Here is a 21,470-nt window from a genome sequence, read left to right as displayed (position 1 = left end):
AGATTCCCCTCATCCAAAATTGTATCTAATTTGCATTTAAGTAATGTTTCCATGAGTTTACACACTATTGAAGTGAGACTCACTGGTCTGTAATTCGCAGCCTCCGCTCTGCAACCCTTTTTGTGCAGAGGAACGACGTTAGCTGTCTTCCAGTCCAGGGGGACTCTTCCCATACTTAGGGAGAGATTGAAGAGCATGGTTAACGGTTCCGCCAGGACATCGCACAGCTCCCTGAGCACTCGTGGGTGCAATTCGTCTGGTCCCATGGCTTTGCTCACCTTGAGTCTTGACAGTTCGCTGTAAACATCAGCTGGTGAGAACCCAAAATTCTGAAATGGGTCTGACTTGCTTGGCTTTGCTTCCAGCTGTGGCCCGTGTCCAGGTGCCTCGCAGGTAAAGACTGAGCAGAAGTAATCGTTCAGTAATTTGGCTTTTTTGGAATCTGTTTCCACATAATTCCCGTCTGCTGTTCTGAGGCGTACTATCCCATTTGTGTTCTTCTGCCTGTCACTAATATACCTGAAGAAGGATTTGTCCCCTTTCTTAATGTTCTTTGCTAGAGTTTCTTCCACTCGAAGTTTGGCCTCCCTGACTGCTGTTTTGACCGCTGCAGACCTTGTCTTGTATTCAATGTTAGCTTCTTTCTCCCCGGTGCGTTTGTATGAAAGAAATGCTCTTTTCTTGTCCTTGACTAGGTGTGAGACCTCATCAGTGAACCAACGGGGTTTCCTCTTTCTTTGTTGTTTGTTTACCGATTTTATGTAGCGGTTAGTTGCTTCGTGTAGTGTCTTTTTCAGTGTTGACCACATAGCTTCCACATCATCCGTTATTTCTTGAGCCTGTAGCGTCTGATGGACGAAATCACCCATGCTTGCGAAGTCAGTGCCCCGGAAATTGAGTACCTTTGTTTTTGTTTGTGATCTAGGGAAGCCCTTTCTAAGGTTGAACCATACCATGTTATGGTCACTGGTTGCCAGCGTTTCTCCCACCGAGACTTCCGTGACGCTTTCCCCGTTCGTAAGTACCAGGTCCAGGATGGCCTGGGCCCTAGTGGGCTCTAGCACCATTTGTTTGAGCTGTACTCCCTTCATGGATGTTAATATCCTCCTGCTACTACAAGTTGTTGCTGAGAATGTGTTCCAGTCTACATCAGGCATGTTGAAGTCCCCTAGCAGGACAACGTCCCCCCGTAAGGTGATATTCTCACCCCTCTCTCCTATCCTTTTCAATATTTACATGTCCTCTCTGAAACTTCTTCACCTATTCCCCCTGGAAACTCTCTACACCTATGCCGACAATATCCTCATCCTCCTCGAGACCGACTCGAACCTCACTAATCTCACTGAGAACATATCCGCATGTATAATGAACCTCCATTCCTGGGCACATTCTGTACAAATGAAATTAAATGAGTCCAAAACAAAATTACTTTGGCTCGGCCCAATGTTAGATCATTTACCCATCTCCATCCCATTATATTCCGGCTCCACTCTTCAGCTTGAGTTTTCAAGCAAAGTCCTTGGCATCATCATAGACTCCTCTCTCTCCTTCAATGAACACCTCAACTTCTTGGTAAAAAAATGCTTCTTTAGTCTTCATATGCTGAGGAAAGTGAAATCGTACTTTCATCATTCTCAGTTCACTGTCCTTGTTCAATCCACCATCCTCTCTAGACTGGATTATTGCAACTCCATCTATTTAAGCCTAACTAAAAAAAAAACTCCATAGACTTCAGCTAATCCAGAACGCCGCAGCCAAGCTTATTTTCACAAACAGCAAGTTCGACCACGTCTCCCCACTCCTGTCCAAACTTCACTGGCTCCCAGTTCACTCCAGAGTCCTCTTTAAATGTGCCTGTTTAGCTTTCAAGATTCTACATGGCATCCTCCCTCCTGTTATCCCACTCTTCTGGAATTCCTCTAACCCTAATTCCACTAGATCCTCCCAAAAACTGAAACTATCATTCCCCTCTACAAAAGGTATATCCCGCATAGGAAAATTAGGAACATCCCTCCCCTTTAGAACCACAGAACTCTGGAATAACCTCACATCCCCGCTCAGAGTTTCAAGTTCCCTCCAATCCTTCCGCAAACACCTGAAAACTTGGTTCTTTTCAAATATCTAACACTTCCCGCTTTTTGGTTCCCTGTCCCTCTTTATCTTCCTAGCTCCTTTCTTATAACCCTTCAGTAGCTCACCACTGAGGCTACTGGCGCACTTCCAACCCCACAAGAACCAGCATTGCCCCCCGCCTGTGAATGCCCCCTCCACGCGAACCTGCATCGCCCCCCTCCACTCATGAATGCCCCCATCGCGCGAACGGCATCCCCCGCTCGCCCAAACACAAGCCCTTACCCCGATCTGGTACCGGCATGCAGCACCAACCCACAGGACGTGATGGTGCCCGAAGATCCTGTCTTGCCTGGGCTGGGCCTTGAGCATCTGCACATACTCAAGGTCTTCTGGCTCCCGCTCTCTCTGCCCAGCCCAGGCAAGAAGCAGGATCTTCGGGCACTGGCACTGGCACATCCTGTGGGTTGGTGCTGCATGCCGGTGCCAGATCGGGGTAAAGGCTTGTGTTTGAGCGAGTGGGGGATGCCAGTTCGTGCGGGGGGTGGGGGGGGGAAGTGTTCGTGGGCGGGTGGGGCGATGTTGGTTCTGGGCGGGAGCTCACAAATTGAGCCAACGCTCAGTTTGTGAGGTACAATTTGCTTGAGTGTTTTGCTCATCTTTCAAAATACTCGCAAACTGCGTTACTCGCAAACCGAGGTTTGACTGTATATATATTTTTTTAAAACCACCTTGCAAACAAACAAAAAAAAACATTTGCAAGCTTGAGTGACTTTTTCTTTTTTTGCTTATTTTGGCATTAAGGTCTTTAACTAGGAAACTGGAATTAAGTGGCAAAGGAAACATTATATATGTAAATCTATGCATTTAGCTATCAGCCGTAAGGTTATGATAGACAGCATCTCACTTGCTATAAGCAGAAATAAGGAGTAAAGTAAAGATGCAGTCTTCCTCCTGTCTTTTAATATCAATTTGTTTTTCTCTTGTGGAAACATTTGCTCCTTGGAGTTGAAACTGAATGAACCCGAGATCATAAGAACATAAGAACTGCCATAGTGGGATGAAGCCCAATATTCTGTTTCCAACAGTGGTCAGCCCAAGTCACAGGTACCTGGCAAGATCCGAAGGAGTAAAACAGATTTTATGCTGCTTATCCTAGGAATAAGCAATAGATTTCCATAAGCCATCTCAATAATGGCCCATGGACTTCACTTTTAGGAAATTATCCAAACCTTTTTAAAACCCTGCTAAACTAGCTGATTTCACCACATTCTTCAGCAATGAATTCCAGAATTTAATTACACATTGAGTAAATAAATATTTTCTCTGGCTTGTTGTAAATCTGCTACTTAGTAGCTTTATCGTATGCCTTCCAGTATTTTTGGAAATAGTAAACAAGCGATTCACATCTACCCTTTCCACTTCACTCAGTATTTTATGGCCCTCTATCATAAATCCCCTGAGCCGTCTCTTCTCCAAGCTAAAGAACCCCAGCTATTTTAGACTTTCTTTATAGGGAAGTTATCCCATCCCTTTTATCATTTTCATAGCCCTTCTCTGTACCTTTTCTAATTTCGCCGTATTTATTTATTTATTTTTAGATACTGCTAGGTCTCTTCAGCTTGGAAAAGAGATGGCTCAGGGGTGATATGACTGAGGTCCATAAAATACTGAGTAGAGTGGAAAGGGTAGATGTGAATCGTTTGTTTACTGTTTCCAAAAATACTAGGACTAGGGGACATGTGATAAAGCTACTAAGTAGTAAATTTAAAACAAACCGGAGAAAATATTTCTTTACACAATGTGTAATTAAACTCTGGAATTCTTTGCCAGACAATGTGGTGAAATCAGTTAACTTAGCAGGGTTTAAAAAAAAAAAATTTCGATAACTTCCTATGAGAAGTCCATAGGCCATTATTGAGATGGCTTGGGAAAATCCACTGTTTATTCTTAGAATAATAAGCAGCATAAAATCTGTTTTACTATTTGGGAGCTGGCTAGGTACTTGGAACTCGGCCTGGCCACTGTTGGAAACAGGATACTGGACTTGATGGACCTTTGTTATGTCCCAGTATAGCAATTCTTATGCTTTTATGGATTTTAGCCCCTCCTTAGTCCCAACAAAACATTCCCAGACCATACCACTCATGCCATGCACTGAAGATGTACACTTCTCTCTCTCTATTCGCTGTGATAGGGGATTAACAGACCTGCAAATACAGAAAAACCACAAATAACATTTTCATATGTTATTCGGTGTTTTCGATTAAAAACCATCGTGAATATAGGGCTCCTTTTACTAAGTTTATCAAGTTTCAAGTTTATTATAACATTTGATTAATCGCTTATTCAGAATTCTAAGCAATGTACAAAGTGATAAAAATTACAAAATATAGGAAGACAAACATAAAAGAAAAGAACAATAGCAACTTATACATTGTAGTAATTAAAATTAAAGACATAAACGACAAGTTTCATAGCTACAAATACATAATAATTAATTAAATTACACGTACATGAATAAAAACATAGGGAAAACTCGGGATGAAATACAATCGGGATGAAATACAAGGGGTGGAGGGGGCCCTTGGGCAGGCGATTTTTAAATGAATGGAGAGATTCTGTGTGGGAGGGCTTATGGTGGACATGGGGGGTGGGGGATGGAGGGAAGGAAGGAGGAGGAGGAAGGGAGAGAAGCTGGATGGCAGGGCATTTAGTGGGCGGGAAAACTGGAGGAGGGGGAAGGGAGGAGAGGAATTTGGGGCACCCTCCTTAATTTCTGCCCTGGGCCCCAGCATGTCTAACAATGGCTTTATTCTCTACCCATTCCCACCTAGATTCTGTCCCCCCTAACACAAGATGCAGTTAATGCCTGAATTAGCACATGCAAACCATCATGCCACCGTGATAGCTATTAGCCGTTAACAAGCTCTAATTTCTGTGTTAACAGCTTAGCACAGTGTTCTTCAACCACCGGTCCGTGGACCGGTGCCGGTCCACAAAAATTTCCTGCCGGTCCACAGCATGTGCATCAGGCTCAAAACAGTGTTCTTCAACCACCGATCCACAGTGCGATCGAGCCAGCTCCCTCTTCCTCACTGATTCAGTGCACAAAACCACGAGCAGTGGCTCTTACGCACGTCCTGCGCCTGAACCGGAAGCCTTCTCTCTGACGTGTTGTTAATAAGATTATATTGTGTATCTGTGAAAAATGAATGGAAAAAATAGTGTAACAATTAGTACTATTATGGGGGCGGGGTCTGGGTGGAGATTGGATAGAGATGGATGGGGTCTGGCCCATGACTTAGCCCAGTGTTCTTCAACCGCCGGTCCACGGACCGATGCCGGTCCACAGAATAATTATTTTATTTCTGCCGGTCCATAGGTGTAAAAAGGTTGAAAAACACTGGCTTAGCACCCATTAGAGCAAGACCCCCTTAGCAAGAGAGAACCCAAGCCTCTGGATGATTGGAAATGACAGATCTTGGAGTTTTCACCTCAACTGGGATAGGTTCTGCTCAAGCAGAAGCCCAAAGGAGCAGACAGAATCTGCAAGACAAAAAAAAAAAACAACTACTGGAGATATTTAAACAATTATGCAAACTTTATCAAACATTACAAAGGATATTTATTAAACAAAATTTTCTCTTTTCATATGCTTAATATGGTCTCTAAAGAAAAGGAGGTGGGATGAGAGGCTTGTGCTTTTCAAAAGCAGTTTCTGAATTAATCTCTGGCCATGCCCGTGTGATTTTTCTGGAACTACAGCATTTGTAACATGAGTTCATTCCACTGAGAGACAGATTTATTTGGTATCTTCTGATTAACAGATGCTGCTGCTCCTGGACCTTTGAAGTGGGTGGGTGACTTGACAGCACGTTTTTCACATATGAATTGCATGAAACCTTCCTTGGGGATGATTGAGAAGGATCGATGTTATTTCTCCATTACAATTTGGCAAACTGAAAGAGAACAAGATCAAATGATTAACCCTGTCTCAGTGATGACAAAATAAATTTGAATTTGTATCCCACAAATTTTTTAAAAAAGCAGCACAGGAAGAAATAAACAGACTACGCAAGGAAGCTAGTTTTTTTTTTTTTTTTTACATTCCATTCCAAGACAAACAAAATAGTTGCAAGAGAATTCATTTGTTTTCTGTCATTTTTAGATTCATTATTTGCAAATTGTATACAATAACAATGAAACAGAAGTAAAAAGAAAAAAGAACTGAATGACTATAAAAGAACGGTTAGCGAGCGCATAGCACTAATTTTTATTGGCGCCCAGATTTGGGTGTCATTTATAGAATTGAATCCTAAGTGCAAAAATGTGCCCACTAGATTAACGGGTTAGATACCAGAGCAGCAGGGTAAGAACCAGGGAAGTCAGGGTTCAAATCCCACTTCATTTACTAATTAGGTTAATGAATTACCTGTCTTCTTGCACAATAATTTAAATTAACCCCCTCTTTTACTAAGGTGCGCTATGCTTTTGAGCATGCGATAAATATTAGCGCACACTAATCACGTGCTACACACTAACACATGCATGTTATCCTATGGACACATTAGCGGTTAGCGCACGTGTTGATTTAGTGAGCGCTAAAACGCTTAGCACATCTTAATAAAAAAGGGGGTAAGTGTTTGGTCAGTAAATAGGAATGGTTGGGAATAGCAGAATTTGAATTATTTAATGTGTATTAATAGATTACCAAAACAAAAGAAAAACTTGCAGATCCGAAGTACAAGATGTAAAAACTAATCTTTATTAAAGAAGTTTCAATGTGGCATTCAAAAATGAGTAAAAGCAAATAAAAAATATATTTAAAAATATATTGGTTCTCAGGTGTGAGTCCACAGGACCCAACACAGTCCGTGTTTTGGAAAACACTCCTTCCTCAGGGGTAGAGAATGACACGGTGACAAAATTCATCACCGTTCCCGTTCCCGCGGATAACCGCGGGAAATAATCCCATGTCATTTTCTAGTGTCTATTTCAATCTCAATCCTTCTACACCAGCATTCTTCAAAGCAAAGCTTGCGGGTCAGTGGTTGTGGCCATTCATACTCTGATTCTTATGTGAGCCAAGGATAATGAAGCCATTGTGACATCACTGATGTGATTGGCTCTTAGGCACTGGTGGAATGAGGCATTATGACATCACAATATCTGCTCTGGATACCAGAGACTGTCATTCTGTAGTGTCTATCTCAACCTCAGTCCTTCTACACCAGCATTCTTCAAAGCAAAGCTTGTGGGTCAGTGGTTGTGGCCATTCATACTCTGATTCTTCCCTCTCTCCTTAAAGAATGACATGAAGTTGGTTTCCCGCGGTTATCTGCGTGGACGGGAACGGTGATGAATTTTGTCACCGTGTCATTCTCTACTCAGGGGTCCTAAGTGAAGGTGATTATGGGGAAAATGTGTGTTAAGTGAGAACATATGAAGAAGGTGTAAACACTGTGGATAATGGTGAGACATGAAGGCGAGGAAATATGGTAAGAAAGTATAATGTAAAGAGCAAAACCCATGGAAATGAAATTTATAATAAAGAAGCAAAAGGAAAAATTTACTAAGCTGCAACAAAAATTTATTTATTCAATTTTCTATACCGTTCTCCCAGGAGAGCTCAGAACGGTTTAAATGAATTTATTCAGGTACTCAAGTATTTTTCCCTGTCTGTCCCCACGGGCTCAAAATCTAGATAATGTACCTGGGGCAATGGGGGGATTAAGCGACTTTCCCAGGGTCACAAGGAGCAGCATGAGTTTGAACCCACAACCCCAGGGTGCTGAGGCTGACGCTTTAATCGCAGCGCCACATTCTCCCCATAGCGTGCCCTTACACAGGTTTTTCTTGAACACTAAGGCCATTTTTACCACAACCATAAAAATGGCTTTTTTTTCCTCTACTTTTTTGTATCAATGGTCAAGCATTAATTTTGCCATTAGTGTGTGGGGTGGGGAGGGGCGGGGGAAGGGACAACATTTTTAAAAATTATCACATGAGCCCTTATCCTCACCCATTTTGTAGGCAGTAAGGGCTAAATTCAATATGGGGCACCCATAATATGGGTGCTGAAAAAACGTGTTGCTCTATAAGCCACACTTATAGTTAGGCATGGCTTATACAGTGGAATAGCACTTACACCTGGGAACTGCATCTAAACTTAGGCTTGGCCACATGCACCAATGAAACGTGCTACAAAAGCCTGTGTCTAGATTTAGGCTTGGATCCTCATATTCTATAATTATGCGCAGAACTGAAAGTAACACCCCTGATCCACCCATGACTCATCCATGATCCACCCATTTCCACTCTCCCCTTTATGACTCATGCTTAAATTTACATGGGTTAACATGTAATTGATTTTAATTTGCACCGATAATTGCTTGTAAGAAGCTAATTATTGGCACTAATTCGTTTGTTATTCAATTAAATTGCACACGTAATTTGGGTGTGTGACCAAAATTGTGTTTGCTCTGTCTTATCACTTTTTATAGAATTTTAAGTGAAAGGTTCACGAAGTATTCCTGCATTAACTAGTTAGCATGTTATAATATAGATACACTATAAAAGGGAATTCATCAATGGGCAATAACTCTACTAACGCACGCTAACAGATTTAGCGAATGCTAACCATTAATGCGCTAAATGCTAAGGCAGTGTATCGCAATCTGTGTGTCGTAGCACACTAGTGTGCCTTTTGAGATTTCAGGTGTGCCATGGCACACTGGGGAGGAGCAGAAGCGGCACGGCGAGAAGCACGTCCTGTAGGCAATCAGCCGGCGCCAGCACCTCTCCTTCTCTCCGGCCCTCTTCCATGTAGGCAACCCCCACTGGTGGCTCAGGGCCCGTCCGGAGGGCCTTCTCGCATGGACGGACGTCGACGTGATGACATCACATATGCGTGTGATGTCATCACTGTGACGCCCATGCACTTCCGGATGCCTCGAGCCGCGGCCACTACGTTTAGTGTGTTGCAGCTTGAGAATGTTTTCGGGACACTGCACTAAGGTATCCATAAGAATATAATGAGTATCTTAGCTTTTAGCACACGCTAATTGTTAGCATGCATTAATGGAGTCAGCGCCCCTTGATGAATTCCCCCTACTACTAATACTACTAAGTATTTCTATAGCACTGAAAGGTGTACACAGTACTGTACATTTAACATTTAATAGATGTTCCCTGCTCAGAAGAGCTTGCAATCTAATTTGGACAGACAGACTGGACATCTCAGGGTTGGAGAGATGATACAATGGGTATAGGTATCTAACAACAGTGAGTAGGAGTTAAGAGTTGAAAGCAGTTTAAAAAGGGGGGCTTTTAGCTTGGATTTGAATACTGCTAGAGACGGAGCATGATGTATTGATTCAGGCAGTCTGTTCCAGGCATGCAGCACGGCAAGAAAGAAGGGTTGGAGTCTGGAGTTGGCAGTGCAGAAGAAGTATACAGATAAAAGGGACTTACCCGACGGAGTTCACGTTAACTGGTTAGTGCAGGAACCCCCAGTCTCTGCCCCTGACACATCCCCTCTAAAAATCTAAATAGAAATATTTTTCCTGCACAGTTAGCGCATGAATGTTTTGACATTACCGCAAAACACCTGAGCGTATCCCACGGTACTCCATTTTTAGCGGCAGAAGGCATGCATTAGCACTTAAAACTGCTTAGTTAAAGGACCCTTATATTATTTAAAATTTATCTTTATAATGCATGATCCTAAATACAATGATCCATAGGTCAAAGAGAAAAAAATTATTTAGCAAGCACCGCAAACTGAGACAGACAGGTACCTAATAGTTATGATATCTGCTAATATAAAATGTTCACCAACAAAAACCCTGATTCCACAAGGTATTCCCCACTGGGATTTTTTTTTTTTTTGATCCACTACAGCATATAAGAGTGACTAGTGAGATGATGTTTTGATTCAGCCACTGCTCAGCTGTATATCAAACATGTTAAAGAAATAGGATTGGACTTTGGTGTGTTTGGTTTGGATCAGTGAATCGAGCACTTGCTGAGCCCTGGAATACAAATGATCAAACCTATCAGTCTGAGCAGTTCCCCTGCTGGTGCTGTCCTCCCCTTTCCTATTGCTAATGCAGTCATATGTATGCAGCGCACAGCATTTTCTGCAACTGCCACTTGACAAAATGTGCCAGATCGTCACCATCTTCAGACGAGACAGATTTATTATAATTCAATATGTTCCTCGTGAGCACTCCTTTCTGTCTCACGTTACTGTCTGCACAGCATCCAGAATAATAAGTACAAGCACTTATGACATTGCAGTACTGAACTCTTGCAGCTGAAAAATCCCCTCTCTTGGCCTTGCACCGCCAACTTAACCACAAGCAGCATCCTGTCACCACTGCAGAAAATTAGCAGACACGCCCCTTCAACCTCCCTCCCCATGGAATAACAGAGACAAGCTGTCCCTCCATACACTGAACTGGAATGTGCACTGCAGTGTCTAGAATAGGTTTTGCTTTGTATGAAAAAAACAGACACACAGAAGAGTTTTTATATATAGAACTTTTATTTGTAGGTATTATATAAATTGTAAATGTCGTTGTTTATTTTCTAACTAACATAGAAACATGACAGCAGATAAAGGCCAAATGGTCCATCTAGTCTGCCCATCCACAGTAACCATTATCTCTTTCTCTCTCCAAGAGATCCCACGTGCCTATTCCAGGCCCTCTTGAATTCAGACACAGTCTCTGTCTCCACCACCTCCACGCATCTACCACCCTTTCCGTAAAAAAGTATTTCCTTAGATTACTCCTGAGCCTATCACCTCTTAACTTCATCCTATGCCTCTCATTGCAGAGTTTCCTTTCAAATGAAAGAGACTCGTCTCATGTGCATTTACATTATGTAGGTATTTAAACATCTCTATCATATCTCCCCTCTCCCGCCTTTCCTCCTAAGTATACATATTGAGATCTTTAAGTCTGTCCCCATACGCCTTATCACGAAGACCGACTCCATCCTTTTTATATCTTTTTGAAGCCTCCAGAATTGTACACAATATTCTAAATGAGGTCTCATACAGGGGCATCAATACTTCCTTTTTCCTACTAGCCATACCTCTCCCTATGCAACCTAGCATCCTTCTAATTAGGGATTATTTGAGGCTGCAAATTTTCAGTGCTTATTGGTCATTGCTCAAAGCCGAATTCAGTGGCGTAGTAAGGGAGGGGGGTGAGGGGCAGTCCGCCCTGGGCGTCATGTTGGTGGGAGTGCCGGCACCCCCCTCCTCTCCACCCCCACCTCTTCCCATTCCTCCCCTCCACACGCACGCCCCCTTCCTTTCCCCCATACCTCTAGTTGAAATTGTTGGTCACGGCGGTCAACAATGTGCTCTTCACGACCTCGTCGGCTCTCCTGCTGATGTCACTTCCTAGTGCCGTGCATAGGAAATGACATCAGAGGGAGAGCCGATGGAGTCGCAAGGCGCACATTGTTGACCGCCATGAGCAACAACTTCAACTACAGGTACAAGGGCAGGCGGGATCAGGGAAGGATTGGGGGGATGCGCGTGGTAGATGAGATCGGGGATGGGGATGGGGGAGGGTCGCCATCGCCCCAGGTACCTCTCACCCTTGCTATGCCACTGACCAAATGCCAGTGATAAAAGGGGTTAGTGCCTGATTTGCACACATATTGCTATGTGCAGAATGACCAAAGGGCTGGAACGTGGGTGTTAAGATGTGCATTAAACGTTGGCACAAATTGTACTGAAATGCATTTAAAAGGATGCACATTAGATCACATTAGATCATTTCTTCACAGTGCTTAGACAGCAGCGTTATAATACGCAGAAGCAAATGATGGCCTTGAACCCCAAAAACTTACTGTTAGTTTAGGGATACTGTTAGCATTGAGGGTTTTCAAGAGATTTCTTGTCAATTTGTTAGATTAAACCAGTGGTCTCAAACTCACGGCCCGGGGGCCACATGCGGCCTACCAGGTACTATTTTGAGACCCTCGGTATGTTTATCATAATCACAAAAGTAAAATAAAACAGTTTCTTGATCATATGTCTCTTTAGCTATAAATGACAATATTATTATTAAGACTTGGCTAAAAGGAAAAATTTATAAACTATAAAGAGTTTAACCTCATGCAAAATTGTCATTTCTTTAATAAGACATTAACTATTTTTTCTGAGGCCCTCCAAGTACCTCCAAATCCAAAATGTGGCCCTGCAAAGGTTTTGAGTTTGAGACCACTGGATTAAACTGTGGGTTTCGTCCTCTTTTGCAAATGGAAAGAAGCACTGAAAATGAAAACCAAGCATGAGTGTGAGTCAGATCAAAATCGAAAGTGAAAGCCCACATTGGTGCCTGTTGTTCTGTGCTTGAATAAGGACCTATTAAAATTTGAAGTGTAAACAATTTTTGAAAGGTTCATATCTAATGAGTGTTTGTGCTTCCAGTTTTGTCTGGCTATGTGTGCAAGTGCCATACTTACTGCAAAACCTTTGTGCACCTGTGCAAGGAACATTCCTCCAATGGCGTAGGAGGCGACCAGGGCGGTGGTACCATCTAGTCTTTCCCTGCTCCCCCACACCATGCTTACGCCTTCCCTTCCCCCACATCTCTTTAAATCTTTGCCAGCGTGAGCAGCTTCTCCAGCCTGCTGCTCGTATTGGTGCTGGCTTTTCCTCTGATGTCACTTCCTGGCCCCGCGACCAAGGAAGTGATTTCAGAAAGGAGCCAGGCCAGCGCAAGCAGCAGGCCTGAGAAGTTGCTCATGCTGGCAAAGATTTAAACAGGTATGGGGGGGAGGGTACAAGAATGGCATGGGGGCATAGATGTGCCAGCACCCCAATCATGATGGTGCTTGGGGCGGTCCAACTGCTTTCCTCCCTCTACTTTCAGCGTACTAGGGCAAAAAAAGTGTGCATATCATTTGTGTACTGATTCCGTCAAGCATCCCTGAGCGGATTTTGGTAGTGTTATTGTGCTGTGGGCTTTAGTACCTAGCTTTGAGAATCAGCACCATTGATTCCAGTAGAATCAAAAATGACTACATAGGGAGAGGTATGGCCAGTAGGAAAAATGAGGTATTGATGTATAAGACTCTGGTTTGACCTCATTTAGAATATTGTATACAATTCTGGAGGCCACACCTTCAAAAAGATATAAAAAGGATGGAGTCAATCCAGAGGAAGACTACTAAAATGGCATGTGGTCTTTGTCATAAGGCATATGGGGACAGACTTAAAGATCTCAATATGTATACTTTGGAGGTATGGTGGGAGGGGAAGATATGATAAAGCCGTTAAAATACCTATGTGGCGTAAATGTGCATGAGTTGAGACTCTCATTTGAAAGGAAGCCCTGTAATGAGAGGGCATAGGATGAAGTTAAGAGGTGATAGGCTCCGGAGTAACCTAAAGAAATACTTTTTTTTACAAAAAGGGTAGTAGATATGTAGAACAGTCTCCCAGAAGAGGTGGTAAAGACAGAGACTGTGTCTGAATTCAAGAAAGCCTGGGATAGTCACGTGGGATTTCTTAGAGCGAGGAAGAGATAATGGTTATTATGGATGAGCAGAATGGACGGGCCTTTATCTGCCATCATGTTTCTATGTTTCTCTGTTTCTATGGTAATTGTATTAATAGTAGCAGTAATGGTAGTAGTAGTCGTGTAATATTTGGTTCCACAGGAATCACATGAAAACTAAAATACTGTAGCCTAATTAGCTAGAAAATAAACACCTAAATGTTCAATTTATAAACATATATTTAGGCCATTTTGAAGACAACAGCATAGAAAAGATACAAGATCTGAGTAGAGTATATAAAATGTGCTAGTGAAGGGGTGAGAGAATACTACAAGAAGTACGGTAGTATTTTCCAATACTCATCTATTTATTTAGTTAGTTGCAATGAGGTCATGTAGTTAGTGATTATCAGCTAAAATCTAAAATTGGAAGCTCTATTTATACATAAGGAAGCACTCAGCTAAAAGCTGATGTGTAAGTTGCCCTTTTAACTCTCAAAGTCAAATAGTGCGTACAGAAATTCGATGGCATTGAACAGAAGCAAAATAAACCTTTACAGATCAAATAACAACAGCATGCCAAAAAAGAGCTCTGGATTTGCAGGGATAGAATTTTCATAGGTTTTCTATACAGCACGTTTCCTCATGTGTCTTTCAAACTACTGTAATTAAAAGAGAGAATAGAATGCACATTTTATTTTATTACATTGATCTTTCCTGATTCATTTATACTTTGACTATCACGTAGGTAGGTTCTTTGCAACTTTTGGTACCGAGGCAGGGGCTGTCACATTGTGCTATGCTTACATCATACAAAGCCACACTGAGGTATTCATAGACATATTTATGAATGGACATTAATATTAGTAGGTGTCAACACAGTTAGGGGTGCAAATGCTCCCCTTGCACCCCCTTAGCTACGCTTCTGCCTCAGAGCCCCTAATTCTAGAAAGTTGTGCACCCAAATTTGCAATTAGTTCATAGATTTGCCAGCAGAAGTTATAGAATATCAGTTGTACGTATAGCTGAATTTAATAATGAGCTGATAATTGGTGTTAGCCTTAATTGGCATCAATTAGCAGTGAAGTGTGTTTACTGCCTGTAAGAGCTTGAGTGGTTTTAAGCCTATACTCACAGGGCCTGATTCTCTTTAGGATGCTGACCTCAGTGGACGCCTAAGAGGTGGCCGCTGATTGTGTGTCAATCACGCATTGACATGCTAAAGAGACTCGCATCTATATTGCTGAATAGATACCTTAAATGCTTAAGCATCCTTATGCATCTTCATAGATGTGCTATGGATGCCTACAATGTACATGTCCTTGAACAATATTTTTTTAAACTGTACATCCTGACTGACCGCCAGACGGCACTAGGATGCCTAATGCTGCCTGGGATACGACCACATCACAGAGGCATACCACGACTCACACTGGCTCCCAATACAAGCAAAAGTATACTTCAAATTCTACTGCCTACTATTTAAAGCTATAAATGGAGACAGCCCAACCTACTGCAACAACCGACTAACTCAATCCACCTCAACCAGACACAGGAGAACCCACACACTATTCACACACCCGCCAACCAAAAATGTCAAACGAAGAAAACTGTATGACAACCTACTAGCCACCAGAGCAGCGAAACTGGACAGACAACTCACCAATCTGCTGTCATCGACCACAGACTATAAAACCTTCAAAAAAGAAACAAAAACCCTATTCTTCAAAAAATACATAAAACCTATTTAACACAACCAGATCCCAAGCTTCACCTATCTACTCCTTATCAAATCTAAAATGTTCAAATTACCCATTATGTATTACCTAATTTCACGACAATTCTTATGTAATCCGCCTTGAACTGCAAGGTAATGGTGGAATGGAAATCACTAATGTAATGTAACGTAATGTAATGTGTGTTTTGAGAACCAGGCAAGCACAGCTTGACACACTTCAAAGATGCAAATGTTTGTATCTGCCATTGAACTGGCATAAGTGCTTGCACCTAAAGTAGACTTGTGCTGCTATTTGGTAAAGGCAGTTGTGTACATAAGGGCAGTTATAGAATTTGTATTTAGCATGTATTGCCTTGTTGCCTATCTTTAGAGAATTGTGTGCGACTGTACCTTTAAGTTGACCACTGACCTATGGCTACATGTGCAGTGAGGAGTCCTCCCTGTGGTGTTTCAAGGCAAAGTATAGGAGTGGCTTGCCATTGCCTTTTCCTGTACAGTGTGTGGCTCCTCTGTGTTGCTGCTGCCCACCAAGGATCCTACAGCCTCTGGTATACCCCAGTGATCCCCCATCCAAGTACTAGGCAGGCCTGACCCTGCTTAGCTTTTGATAGCAAGAGTGGGCCTACCCAGGGCAGCCAGGCTGTAGGCTTCTATACAGAATTACCCTTGTTATAATATCAAATGATGGTGAACCATGTTTTTATAGATCATATATAAATTATGGGCATTGGAAATTTTTTGGGGCCATGAAACGTTGATTGCAGGACATGGAATGATTTTCTTCAGCAGTTCTTCATAATATCCAAGTGGGCCTTTATTCTTAATTAGAAGGATAGGTAAGACCACCACCTGCGCATCTGTCTCCCTCATGCCCATTACAAGAGTCTGGTAGTCACTTCTGATCTGCTAAAGGTCATATCTGACAGAATCATTACTGCCAAATGGATGAGCAACATGAAGTAGTAAGCATAAGCTGTAGTTATTGATGCTGTAAGCAAATATAAACTGGATTTCTCTTATCATGTTCTCCATCACCTAGGTAATTTCTTCTCCACATTATCAGGATCAAACGGCTCTTCTTAGAGACTAAAAAAGAAGATGGCAGAAAAAGTGGCCTTGCTTAATTTTTACAAGTATTACCTTGAAGTTAAACTTTTATTATTTTTTTTTTAAGAATATGTTCCAACTAAGTCAGCATATGTTGACAATAGAGATGGTGATATATTGCCTACCTCAATATTAATTCATTTGTAGGCCTACCAACTAGAATTGAGGGGACACCTCCCACACTGCTCCTTGTAACCCTGGGCAAGTCACTCAATCCTCCATTGTCCCAGGTATGTTAGATAGATTGTGAGCCCACCGGGACAGACAGGGAAAATGTTTGAGCACCTGATTATAAACTGCTTAGATAACTGATAGGCGGCGTATAAATACCTAAATAAATAATTTATGAGTCTTTGATGCCAGTAGGGATGCACATGGGTCATTTTCAAACTATTCCCAATTTTTGGACAACTTTTACCCCCCTTTTACCAAGCCATCATAGAGGTTTCTACCGTGGCCTGGAACACTAAGGCCCAGATTATATAAACGGCATCCCGATTCTAGGCAGCCAACTGATGCCTAACCACCCAATTAAGATGCACATTTTCTAAAAAAAAAACCTCCTGAGGCAGGCCACCTACATTGGAGGTGCCTCCTGGAGATTAAGGAGGTGCACAAGTCTTCCTAAGGCTAGGCGTAGGTGTGGCTTGGCCCAGAAGTAGCCTTAGGCAGAACTAGGCAGCTGTACGCGTCTCCTTAGGCCTGCGGTAGATGTGTACAAATTAGGCCAGCAAAATACTGGCCTACATTGTAAGCAGATGCGGCTGCTGAGCTTATTGCGGCAAGGGATATTCCTGCTGTGTTAAGTTTAGCGGCCACGGCTGCCCGTCCCCCGCCCCCCCATACATCACTGGCAGGAAGGATACCCTGTCCCTCCTGCCATAAACCCACCCTCACCCCACCGATCATCATGCAGCAGGATGAATGCCCAATTCCTCCTGCTGGAACCCTCCCCCACTCTCCTGTACATCGCTAGCAGCAGGGATACCCATGGGAATGGCCTAAGGGATCTGGTCAATTGGGTCTAAGATTCCCAGAATGCACTGCATCCCAGAATGCACTGCAAATTGAGCCTAAGATTCCGGTTGACCCAGGTGCCTAAGGCCCCACTCCGGTGCATCTTACGATGCACCGGGAAGGGGCAGGCCTGCCATTCTTGAGAAGGCAGGCCAGCCGACTGGAGGCAGGAAGGATGCCAATGATCGAAGTTAGGAGAGGGTCCAGGGACTGGAGGGGGTCCGGCGGGGGGTTGATAACTATGTTCAGTAGGGGTGGGAGGGTTCTGGCAGGAGGCACTGGCCATCCCTCCAGCTGGTGATGTACAGGGGGGGCAGTATTTTGGCAGGAGGGATTGGGCATCCCTCCTGCCGGTAGTTTTATCTGGGGGTGGGGACGGGTTGCTGCTAAACTTATCATGGCAGGGAGATCCCTTGCCACGATTCTCTAACTGGCGCCTGTGACATGGATGTCCATTAGAGAATCTGGTTCTTAGGCGGGCTTAAGCACGATTCTCTATAGGACGCCCAAGTGCAATTCTCAAAAGCCGCATAGCCGGCTTCTGAGACTGGGCGTCCTATACAGAATCCAGGCATAAATGCTCTATAGAATTCTCTAAATGCTTTATAAAAGTTCTCTAAATGCTCTGTAGAATTTCTATGAGCATTGGAGCAGCACTGGAGCATTTAGCGCTCCGGGCTGTGGTAGAAACCTCTACTGCGGCTTACTAAAAGGGAGGATTAATTTGTTTTATTCTTTAAGTTAATCCACTGGTTAACATACACTGTGGTTTTAAAAGAGCAATGCCATGAAATAAATACTATACAAATACTGCATATACTATAGCAGGACAAGTTTATTCATTCCTACCCTAGATGAGATAATTTGCAAGCACCAATCTGACCTCAGGTGCAACTTTCTTCAAATTAGTCCTTTATTTTCTCGTCTTCTATTGCTGGCATAAGTGCTTGCACCTAAAGTGCTTAAATCCTATGCTGCCTATTAAAAATGTTTTATCGTGTATTGTGTTGACATTGTAATATAACATATTGTCTTCAACACTACAGTATAGTGCATTCAGGAAAAACATAACATGAGAAAGAATGCCACAGATATAGTCTAAAAAGTGGAGAAAAGACATCAGTGTCACGATGGATTAAATGAGAAAACTCAATCCTCCAGACAAGACAACTTCAAAAAGAATTTTGAAGATGCAGACACATACCTTGGTCTAGAAAAACTCCACTTAATATAATAATTCCTTATTAGAGTAAAAATATTGTTCAGAGAAGTAGCATAATGACTCTTAAAAATTTCATCGCATATTAGCTAGATAACATCATTCCTCATAAAACTCAAAGCAAAGAAATAAACAGAAAGGCAGTATTAATAAAGAGTCCGCATGGATCCAGGTCCAAACAGTACTCTCCAACGGACCCCCCCTAAGGACCTGGATCCATGCGGACCCTTTATTAAGACTTCATTTCTGTTTATTTCTTTGCTTTGAGTTTTGTGAGGAATGATGTTATATAGCTAATATGCAATAAAATTTTTAACAGTCATTATGCTACTTCTTTGAACAATATTTTTACACTAGTAAGGCATTATTATATAAAGTGGAGTTTTTCTGGACCAAGGATGTGTCTGCACCTTCAAAATTCTTTTTGAAGTTGTCTTGTCCGGAGGATTGAGTTTTCTCATTTAATCCAACGTGACACTGAGGTCTTTTCTCCACTTTTTAGACTATGGGCTCCTTTTACTAAGCTGCGTTAGGGCATTAACGCGCGGAATAGTGCGCGTGCTAGACCTTAATGCCAACATTGATCTGGCGTTAGTTCTAGCCACGTAACATGCGGTAATACCCTGCGTGCGCTAAAAACGCTAGCGCATCTTAGTAAAAGGAGCCCTATATCTGTGGCATTCTTTCTTATGTTATGTTTTTTCTGAATGCACTATATTGTTGAAGATTTAAAGAGCATTCTACTTGATTGTTTTTTTCAGGTTTTGTCATATAACATATTATGCAATACTTTGTATTGTGATCTGAATATTTTTTTTTTATTGCTGCAATTGTCTATTACTTATGTTTGGTGTATTCTTGCTGTACACCACCTTGAGTGAACTCCTTCAAAAAGACGGTGAATAAATCCTAATAATTAAATAAATATACCAAATGCATATCTTTTAGATGATAGTGGTAGTGCATCCGAATGTGCAGAATCTGTGATCTGACAGAACTCATCAATGAATAATTTTTAGGAAAATTATGTAGACAGCATATTTAGTTCTTTACAATCTACCAAAGACATGTTTAATATTCATTTATTTTGTAAATCTTTGTTCATTTTAAAGCCAAAAATAAGTGCAACATATTATACAATCATTTACACTTTAACAGCGCTTAAATTCAATCAGAAATATATTCTATGACAAATACATATATCATCCCCCCCTTCTACTTATCCAAAAATTTGCACTCAAAATTAAAAAAAAATCTTCCCACCCACCCTGGACGTGTATTATCAAAAGGGGAAAATCAACAATCACTCCTTACAAAATTTTGTCAATGGCTCTCAAATATCCATAAACTTCCTATAATGTCCCTGTTGTATGGCCACCATACGTTCCATTTTAAAAGTGTGACATAGAGATTCCCACCAAAAAGTATAATTTAATCGATCCCAGTTTTTCCAGTTTCTCAAAATAAGTTGTATGGCAACCCCTGTCATTATAAAGAGAAGTTTGTTATTCCGAGCAGATATTTGGCTTTTATTTTTAAAATTTCTATACCGCGTAGTTCAGACATGGGCAACTCCGGTCCTCGAGGGCCGGAATCCAATCAGGTTTTCAGGATTTCCCCGATGAATATGCATGAGATCTATTTGCAGGCACTGCTTTCAATACATATTCATCGGGGAAATCCTGAAAACCTGATTGAATTCCGGCCCTCGAGGACCGGAGTTGCCCATGTCTGGTCTAGTTCCTAGGCGATTTACAGTATATCCACATACATAATGCCTAAAAACAATACAATAAAATGACAAATCATCAGCATTTAAGTTCACAGTTAATCCTCAATCGGGACAAATCAGACCCTATTAAAAAAGCATTCATTCACAATTATCAGATTTCTTCGATCAAACACATGCACTACATCCTTATCAGACTGGCTTTCGAACTTCTCATTCCACTGAATTATCATTACTTGGTCTCATTACAACTATACAATACTTCCATGATCATTTAAAATCTGTTATACTAATCTCCCTTGACTTATCTGCAGCATTCGACACCATTGACCATTCTCTACTCTTATCCAGATTAGCAGACTGTAACATCACAGGTCACGCTCTCAACTGGTTTATATCCTACTTTCATCAACGCAACTTTAAAGTTCATGTAAAAAACAAAACTTCTTCACCAGTAACTCAAACTTTTGGAGTTCCTCAGGGCTCTATTTTATCCCCATTACTATTTAATATTTTTCTATCCCCTCTGCTTTCTCTTGCCCAGTCACTAGGATTTTCAATTTTCGCTTACGCCGATGATATACAGCTGCTTTTTCCAATCAATACTTCAAACTCTTCAGATATTAATGATCTAAATACCAAATTAGACATTATAAGTGATTGGCTATTCTCTAATAAACTTTCACTCAATATCGATAAATCTTGTGGTTTACTGCTCCCCATTAAAAAATCCGAAACTTTACTAGGAACAATTTACATCAAATCCACACCTTTACTTATGGATACTAAAATAAAATTACTAGGCGTTATTTTAGATAGAGATCTTACTTTTCATGACCACATAAGTTCAGTTGTAAAAACTTGTTTCTTTAAATTACGTATCATCCGGTCACTCAGTTCTATTCTAAATACCGGCTCGATTGAAATCCTTATTCACTCATTAGTTATCTCTCACTTGGATTACTGCAATTCACTATTAAATGGACCTCCCCAAAAAGAACTTCGTCGTCTGCAACTTGTAAAAAATACCGCTATCAAACTCATTTACAAAATAGGTAAGTT

This window comes from Geotrypetes seraphini, chromosome 9, assembly GCF_902459505.1.
Source record: "Geotrypetes seraphini chromosome 9, aGeoSer1.1, whole genome shotgun sequence".
In the NCBI taxonomy this organism is placed as follows: domain Eukaryota; kingdom Metazoa; phylum Chordata; class Amphibia; order Gymnophiona; family Dermophiidae; genus Geotrypetes; species Geotrypetes seraphini.
The sequence above is the reverse complement of the archived record's forward strand: the minus strand, read 5'-3'. Positions refer to the sequence as shown.